Source organism: Nannospalax galili, unplaced genomic scaffold (genome assembly GCF_000622305.1).
Source record: "Nannospalax galili isolate Female #2095 unplaced genomic scaffold, S.galili_v1.0 scaffold271, whole genome shotgun sequence".
Lineage (NCBI taxonomy): Eukaryota > Metazoa > Chordata > Mammalia > Rodentia > Spalacidae > Nannospalax > Nannospalax galili.
In genome coordinates, this window is record NW_008331789.1 from 5,527,781 (window position 1) to 5,537,826 (window position 10,046).

At 37.5% G+C, this 10,046-nt stretch overlaps 1 pseudogene; it reads left to right on the forward strand.

The window, feature by feature from the left end:
- The first annotated feature begins 1,207 nt into the window (after positions 1 to 1,207).
- On the forward strand, positions 1,208 to 6,065 carry LOC103728898 (annotated as a pseudogene).
- Positions 6,066 to 10,046: the final 3,981 nt, after the last annotated feature.

Here is a 10,046-nt window from a genome sequence, read left to right on the forward strand (position 1 = left end):
GGACTTTGAACAGCCAATGGATTTTTCCTTGACATACCTATCCCTTAGGGAATATGAAAGATTAGGGAAACCGTGCAGCAGTGTAGCCAGTCTGATGGCTTAAGGTAGTTGTACCCAGCTGGCCTTGACATATATCCTGTCTTGGGGTACTTCTCCTGGCCATGCAGCTGAATGGGGGTGGAGTAGGCAGTGTGGTGAGGTCATTGAGAGCATCATTCTGGAAACTGGACTTTTTGCACTGTTTCCGAATCGGGCTCTGCATCTGACTATGTGATTAAGTCACATTCATTAACCTGTCTGCGCCTGCTTCCTTACCTGAAAATTCAGACCATAATAGCAACTTCTTTTGTAGGGCTATTTTGAAGATTAACTTAACAGATGTATTTAAAGCATGAATAACCATGTTTGACACATTATTTGTATTAATAAAATGCTAGTGATGACATGATCTTGATAATTTGACTTTTTTTAAAAACCATTAAACACTAAAGTCTCATACTTTATCTCCCTATCTTAAGCAGGAAAGTCATTGTCTTTCTATTATAGGAGACCCATAGCTTTCCCAAAAGTAGAGAGTTATAAAGAAATGGAGCAATCTGGGGCCTGCATGATGCAATGAAAATTTCATTAAAATAATGAATTTGGAGCTGGGCATGGTGGGGCATGCCTTTAATCCTAGCACTTGGGAGGCAGAAGCAGGCGGATCTCTGTGAGTTCAAGGCCAGCCTGGTCTTACGTAGTGAGTTCCAGGACAGCTGGGGCTACAGGGAGACCCTGTCTCAAAAAGACCAAAAAAAAAAAAAATGAATATGAGTGCTTGAGTTTTATTTTTGTAAAAAGACCCTCCAGTGTTGAAAAACAGCATTTTATTTAACTTTTATAATGATCAGACAAACTAAGGCTAAATATTTTAATGTGCTATATTTACCTTTTATTATTCAAGTAGTAGAATGTTCATTCATTCATGTATTCTTTAATTCACACAATAACTTTCATTGAGGGCTACCATGAGCCAGTGTCTTTAGTTCAAGAATTAAACAGAACAGCTTTAGCACTCATATCTTACAGGAAATAAACTGATAGAATAAATTGCATTAATAACAAATGATAACTATAATAGTTAATTCATAATTATAAATCATTATATTATTTGGAAGGAAATGTTCACAGTGTTATACCGGATGGTGGTGGTACTTTATATGGGATGATGGGTGGTCAGGGCAAACCTTTCTATGAAATCATCTGGGAAGATGGAAACTGGAGTTTAACAAGTATTTTAGTTCTATGGCTGTAACTAAATATCACAGACTGGGTAGCTTATAAAGAGCAAAATGTTGCTTGGCTCATGTTTCTGGAGAAACTATAGTTCATTACCATTGTGTGACAGTGCCTTTAAAGGGATTTGCTATTATATTATCTCATGGCAGGAAATCAGAATGGTAAGTGAGGATGAGAAGAGAGACTGTTTTCAACCAAATCACTCCAACAAGAATTAACCCATTACACTGGGGGCTAACCCACTAATAGAATGATCTTAAATAACACATGAGTGTTCATTTTCATGACCTAAACATCTTCCACCAGCCACAGCTGCCAACAGTCGTACACTGTAAATTAAGGTCCCAACACATGAATGTTTAAGGGATGCATTCAAACCATAGCATAAGTATTAGTTGGATGAAAAGAATTAAATGAATGGTTCTGAGAGGACAAGCAGGATGCGATCTTGAGTCCTAAAGGCTCTGTGCTTTAGAAGAAAAGGAAGACAACGAGGGGCACTGGAGCACTGTGAACAAGGCAGGGAATACAAGAGAATGAAGCAAGAGGAAGTGAGAGGTCAGACCATGCAGGAACTAATAACACTTGGAAGGACATTGGATCTGTTGTAAGAATACCAAGCAGAATGTGGAAGAGTCTAAGCAGGAGAAGTTTGAGATGATGTGTTTTATATCACTTCCCCGAAGCTTTGCTCCCCATCTCTAAAATACACATGAAATACTAGTGCCTTTGAAGCTAGCCCAATGAGATAACACATGAATAATCACTCTGATAACTGCAAAATGCTGTACTGTTATAAATTAATTCCATCATTATAGCTACTGCTCAAAACTCTTGAGTCCCTGATATCCATCAATACATTTAAAATCTTCCATCTGTTACCCCCATCTGATCAATGAAAATATTTATATCACATGCTAACCTAATGTATCATCTATAGTCTTTCATCTGATTACCACCTGTTCCTATACCTGGCCCATAATCGACAGAGGTGAATTTAGAATGCCTTCATTGTGTTTCTCCACTTAGCCTTATTCAAATACATTCAGGGTTACATTAGCCGAGACTGTGTTGGTTCAAGGATGGAAACTTCTCAGACTGGCTTGAATTGTAATAGGAACCTATGAATCATCTAAGTGGAAATTCTGTGGGAATGCCCAATTACTTCAGACGTGGATAGATCACAAAGCTCATGGGGCTGTCAGGCATTTGTGTCTTGAGTCCTCATCCCATAGTTTCTCCTGTGAATTCTCAAAATAACCTTCAGGTCTGGTCTTCACCCTACAGCTTAGCTTCTCCAGTAGGAAGAGTTTTTCTCTTGCCTGAATGATTAAGCAAATTTATGAGCTTTTTTCTCCCGCCCTAAATTGATTCTATATCATAAACAAACATATAATTTTGAGTGGTCAAACCTCAGGCTTGAACCACCCTATGGACTGTGGGGATGAAGTGGGGTTAATCCTCTTCCAAACCAAGTAGCCAAGTAGGTTATGACACGTCATGAAAAGAAAACCAGAATTGGGACATGGATTGAGTAGGCAGAAAGAAGAGGGAGGAAGGAGGGAAGGAAGGAAGGGATGAAGGAAGGAAGGAAGGAAGAAAGGAAGGAAGGAAGGAAAGAAGGAAGGAAGAATTCCAAGCACCCAGACATCTGCCACAATGTCACAGATCCTGCCTCATGTCCTTCACGACACCTACCTCTGTGACTTCAGGCAATCACTGTCTCTGTCCTCCCTGAGTCTTCTTTATACTTGGTCTCTGGAGCATATACAGTTCTTGACTCTTGATATTCTATTCAGCACTTTTTACAATAATAAAATTTTTATAGCTTGATTAGACCTTGGTGATAATCTACTCCTAGAGATACAAAAATCCAGAAGGAAAAATAAATTTCGGATTATTTTTAGGAATATTTCTTAAGGACTTATTTGGCTATTTCTGAGAGATGGAAAAGTTTTCTAAATATTCTTTAAAAATAACCGAATATTCTTTTTAAAATCTTCCTATTATTGTGCTCGGTCATACAAATCTAAATACGTCAACCATGAATGACAATTTTATAAGAAAACTAAGTAACTCATGCCATTATTTCAGGTTTCTAGATGAGCAATCTACTTTTTGATCTTGAAAGTATATGCATTTTTTCTCTGATTGTGTAGATGGATGTATGTAGGTAGGCTAGTTTTTATTTTATTTCATATTTTATTCTACTTTATTGACTTTAACTTTTTCCAAATATTTGGTTTCCCAAATGGAAAAGAACAACACGGCAAGTACTCTTGATGTTAGCACCTGCTGTGTAGCCTGCTGCCCTTGAAGCTTCTTTACCTTTGAAACCTGGTTGTCTCCTCTTCAAGGTAGAGATACTAAAACTGATCCCGTAGAGTGATTATAAAGTGTAAACAAATAGTGCATACAAAGTTCCAGGAAAAATTTCTGGCCCACAAAATCCATTTATTTCTTTATTCCATACTTACTAAATATTTCTATAAAGATTTACCATTCAACTGATCATTAATTTCAGTATTGGGCATACATAGATTTATAGCACAAATATGTGCTCATGAAGCTCACCAGCAAATATTTCTTAACTACTAACACAGTATTTCAAACATTACAGAGTTGAATAATATTTCCTAAGACCCGAATGTAAAGTAATCTCATATCAAACTAAATCCTAGGTAAATGCTTGAATGACTGAATTTGTCTATTTTATGCTGGTAAATATAAATCAGCATTGACTTTACATAAGCATGTGGCTTTCAGGGTATCATGATGTTTTGGGAGTGTTAATCAGAGTTGTAGAGAAAATCTGGTTGAGTGCAAAGGGCTTTTTTAGAAACTCAAAGCATTTGTCCTCTAATTCTATTTTTTCTGCTCCAGGTCACTAGTGGCCCTTTTGCTCCTTAGGCTCTGCCATTCTGAGACTCCATTCTCTCAACTTCAGATGAGTGCTTTGAACTATGCCTTCATAGATCCAACATTTGTGTTTCTAATTACAAAGCATCTCCTTTAATATTCATGAGCTCATTTATAGATTCCTTCATTTTACAGTTATTGAATTGTATTCTCCATGCAGGACATTAGGAATACCATGAGGATAAAACACAAACTTTGTAGAGAACACATTTTAATTAAGGAGATGATCAGGTCATGCCTGTTCATCTTTTTAATTAAAATGTGCACTGTAAGGAAAAGCACAGAGATTGTATAATGTGAAGAATGTGCCAGGATTGAAATGAAGAAAGGGATTGTTGTATTGAAATGCACTGGACTGGGTTTCATTCAAAGAATGCCTGACCAAGCTGTGACAGAGATGAGATTCGGTTGTGGAATTTAAGGATGAAATTTTGACAGCTTAGGGAAAGAAAATCCAGTAAAATCCATAAAAACCTAGGCCATCTTCAGTTTGAACAGATGCTATTATACAATAGAAGAAATGTTGGGAATCAGGCTAAAGATCTAAGCTAAAGCTTGGTTGCAGAGAACCTAGAATATCAGACTTGGGAATGTGAATATTTAGTATGTAATATTTAAATGTTAAAATGTTGCTGAGACCTGGAGAGTCAATTGCTATATTCCTTCAGTTTCTACTTCCTAAGATTCAACTGTATCTTTCTAGGTAGCCCAGTCACTGGGCTACTTCCAGAGTGAAGCAGGGTTAGTTCATGTTGCCCCACAGTTGTGCTGATGCTGAATAAAGACCTTGAGATAGTCTGAAACAGATTTAAACATTCATATAATTTAGCTAATTAGGTCTAAGCACATGTAATTAGATGTTCCTAAAGTGAAATTACACAACTGAGTCAAAATAAAATGGGATTGTTTTCCTCCTTGTCTTAACTGGTTTTTTGCTTGTGTGTGTGTGTGTGTGTGTGTGTGTGTGTGTGTGTGTCTTATCATAGTAGTAAGTGTAGACTATATTCTTGGATAGTTAATTTGTTGTGTATATGAAGGAATTCCATAATCAAATTGCTGGGTAGCACACCGTTAAGGAAGAATAGTTCTTCAAAAAGAGTTGGAAACTGAAATGTCAGATCAATGTACTGTTGACACTGGTACAGCTAAAGATCAGAGCCTGCTGATGGGTTCAGCTTCAGAAAGTGTCTTAAGGAATATTAGAGTGTGAACTTGATTTGTAAGTGAGCTAAAAATCCAAGCAGCATGATTTAAATAATGATGTGAATAATGGGTATCCCACTCCACCCCCAGATGTTGATTATTCACTAGATGAAGAAAAATTTTTACATGTACTTGCTGCATCATCAGAGATTCAGTTGTGGAAATTCTTTTTGAACAAGATAATAAGGAGAAATAAGTTGCCACTTTAATATTGGATTCTCATCTACAGTGCTCAAGAGACACCAGGAAGCAACTAACAGAGAATTTGGTAGTCACAGGTGGCACATTTGTGTTGTCAGGATTTTTCCACAAATTGCTAACAGATACAAGATATTTGTTAACTAATACAAAATACATTATTCCCCCCCCCCAAATCACATGGAACCACGACATTTAGAATTTATATTCTGCCTGCAAAGGCTGATCATGTGGCCTTATTTGGAGGAGTTATTTTTGGAGCATCGTAAGATGATACTTGGGAGCCATTTGGTTTCAAAGAAATATTATAATCAGAGGGGTCATGTACCTGACTGGTGTTCTCTCAACAAACCATCTTTGAAAAGGATGTTTGATGTTGAGAAAGCTAGCCACCTCCAACTAAAAGAACATTTTCCACTGATAAAAGTTTGATTAAAATTCAGCTTTGCATTATTTCAAATTTTTAACTGATTAGAAGTAAATTGTGCTAAGTATGGAGGATGCTTTATTATATATTAATGACTTTTTGAAACAAAGTATTTCTATATTTACTCCTTGCATTACTATTTAATTCTGACTTTGTCTCTTATGTGATGTCATACAACAGCTGATGCTCATTTCATATGATATATTTCTATCAGTAAAATAGAGTTAAGCAGTTTTATTTAAAAAGAAGGCTGGTAGTTTGAATCAAAGCCAAGAGCAAAATGATGTCAAATAATGTCTGGTGGAATCAGTCTCCTACAGAACAAGAATTTGTGACTTCAGCTTCAAGGAAGGCTTCCAGCACTCAGCTCTCAGTCCCTGGGAAACAACCTTAGAGCCCTCCTGCTTAGTGAGCATGCTGGCCTCTATCATATCCAACTGGTTGGCAGATACAAAAAAAGCTCATGTGTGACAACTTTGATGGCCACTTTAAAGTCTAGATTTTCTCTAGGTCTGCAGAGATTGTCTGGTTTGAGCTGGATTTTCTGCTCACTTCTCCTAGCATAGACTTGTGGTCCTGGTCTTGTCTCCTCCACAGGTGTTCCTGAGATACTTCTAGTACATGAAACTCTTTCAGCATCTCTTTCTGGAAGGCTGGTCCTTTCAAATCATTGTTATTCTTAACAGGAATGAGTTTAAAAACAGCATGTTGTTTTAACTAAAGATATTTATTCTACCAAAATACAGGAAGTGATACTTCTTAAAGAATCACTCAGATGTCCTCACTCAAGAGCTCTCATGTGTATTAGCTAAACCCTATCTTGGGCTTCACTCTGACCTTGTCCACAGAGAGAGGTTCTGATGACTTCATGGAGGAATGGATATAGAGATAGAGAGAAATATAATTAGTGTTGGATTAAATAATGTCACTCTTGAATCCAGATGAAGATTTAAGATAACAGAAGACGTGGCTGTGAATCCCCTACGTCCACTGCCGTCTCATGTTTTCCCACATCTATGTGTCAATTTCAATTTTACTACCCCCGCCCTTCACTGGAAATCACTGAGTGCTCAGCCATACTTGAGAAACCTGAGGAAATTCACAACAGTGAAGGACCCTAAGACTAAAAGGAAGGATATTAAGTGTTCAGACAGATGCCAATTTGGGTTAGCTATTTTACCATAAGATGTAATGATGATAGCTCCTGTGTGTTATTTGTAATAGATTATCATAAGTCCAAAACTCTTAAGAGGAAAGGCTCAAGTTAAAATGACCATCAGTGCCACTAGTAAGCTGGAAAGTTAGTCACCAGCAAAACTTCAGTAGAACCAGATGTATGATTCAGAATCTGTCTCTTCCTGGAAATATTCTTTACTTGATGAATCATGAGAGAATATGAAAAGCCATATCAGATCAGATATTTTGTAAGTGGGATTGATACTATCTCAACATACCAGATGTCTTTGAAAGCCTTAAAATGATAAGCAATCTGGGGCTCTCTGTTCCTAAGAAGTGAATCTTCTAAAGTCTGAGGAGCTGGTTGAAATGAGCATTATGGGTTAGGACTCAAAGAGCCTTGGAGGGCCCTCTGGAGGGTTTCTGACCCCAATAGATTCATCAAACCCAATACATTCTGAGCAATACCAAGCATCAAATCTAGTAAACACATTAAACTAATTAAAGGGAATGCATGTCCATCTGGAATAAGGGCATCGGTCTTAAACAAAGCAAACAAGATATTTTCTGTTACAAAGAAAATAGCCTGGGAGAATTCTCTGCCAGATTTATGTTTAAAGATGGAAATGGAGTTTTTAGAGCTCCAAACTAAAAATGTCCCCAAGAAGGCAGCAGTCAGTTAAGAATTATTGTCAATAGGCTTGACATCTTCTAACTGGACCCATGGCAAGAGCAGGAGCACTGTAATGTCACATCACTGGGAACTGTAGGAGGGAGATGTGCTGTGATAACTGAGGCTGTGCATTGTGGAGCACATGGAAGTAGCTAGGAATCCTCACTCGGCCACATAGCATCAGTAAGGAATGGCTCAGACCCTTGTGCTCACCATACATTTTTTATTTCTAAGTGGTATTGCAAAGAGCCATGACGAGTTGATTGAGATAATGTACATAAGATATTTTTGCTAACAGCCATGCACACATGACAGCCATTACCCTTCATTGGAACATCTTCCAGACTCCTGTCATTTATAGGGAAAACAGAGAAAAAGGAAAACAGTCACTCTGAGATACATGGCATTAGATGCTTTGAGAGCATTTTAAAGATCCAAAGATCAATAGGATGAAACGTAATCTGGAGGGAAATGAGGTGAGAAACCCGAATGCTTAAAAGGTAGGGGTAGGCCGTCCAAAAAACCCAGCTATAACAAAGCCATTTACATAAGGCACAGGACGGCACAAGTTTAACCAAGGGTGTGATATTGAAATTCAACTATAAACAGAACAGTAGGACAACAGAAACAGGAGCAACACTTTGCACGTTAATAAGAGCTTGTTTATTTTGCATCATATTTCTAGTAAATATTTTTGCCATGAATATCTACTTTTATGTTTAGAGAAATCCTCTAGAAGCAGCATTGTAATAACTATATTAACTTCTGTTCGCACATATGGAAGCCAGCGGGGTAAATGGGCCTAAGCCCAATTTGAGACTACAGAGATCCAGTGGCTAACTTTGGGCAGGTTGGTCCTGAGGTCTCAGGACAGTGGGAGGTGCCCTAGGCTCCGGGTGTTGGGAGGTAGACAGTTTGTGGATGGTCTAACTAAGCAGAGTAGATGTGATCCCTGGAGCAGGAGAATATAGCAGGTCCAGGTATAGAGGAATGAAGGGCAGTGGGCATGGTCAGGCTTAGGAGGCTAGTCTGGAGTGAGATGATCAGGTGGGGGGGGGCTAGGTCCAAGGTGGGGATGGGGACAGCATGGGGATAGTCTAACTAGCTAAGAAGATTAGATATGATCCCTGGCAAAGGGAGTTGATAATCTTCATACCTTAATTTGAATCCTGGTTCTCTTACTTACAATCTGTAAAATGTTAGGAAAATCATTATTTTTTAAAATATTCATTTATTTTTATTATTTACATGTGCATGTGTGTTTTCTTGCATGAGTTTATGCACACCACATGACTGAAGGAACCAATGAAGGCCAGATAGGTGTCAGATTCCCTGGAACTTGAGATACAGGTGATTGTGAACCACCCAATATGGATTCTGGGAATTGAACCTGCAATTACAGTAGATGTTGTTAACTGCTAAAGCATCTCATCAGCAGCCATTTTTGGAAACGTCCTTCCTTCATAAGTAAAAGAGGGACAATAATTTAAGATTTATTATGTTACTTTGAGAAGCAAATAACAAAATGTATTTATCATTTTTCTGTAGAGAAGCAGTAATACTAAAAATTCTGTAAGCCATATCTGTGCCTATTGTATACATCTCTTTGATAAATGCATTAGTCATAGTGTAGACAATAGGTTCTGAAGCTGTGTACTCTGGATTCAAAACCATTTCTGCTTTTTAAAATAGCAGTGGGACTTTGGCAGGTCTATTTTCTCTCTGCATTGGTAGCACTATCAGTAACATTGTTACCAACTTAACTATCTCACAGTGTTGTTGTTTGAGTATGGTTATGGTAATCTACATAAATTATCAAGCCCATAGATAATGCTGAATGAATATTAGCTATTCTTATTAATAACAGTTTTTAGGTTCTTTCCAACTCAATGACTCTCAAATGATGTATCTCTATCATGACATTTATTTGATCAAAATAGAGCATTGAATGTGATGGCAGAGTTACTGTTTATTCATCTCCTTGACAGCTCATTCATCATCTCTGTGGGTTGTCTGGGTAGCTGGTTTTTGAGACTTTAGCTTTTAGGAATATTGTTTTCTCTCTCTGAGAGGATACTGCCCTTATACAAGGTGCATACATGGGTTGCTTTCCAGTGTTTTTTTTTTTTTTTTTTTTTTTTTTTTTTAAATAACCTTGTTATAATATTTTTT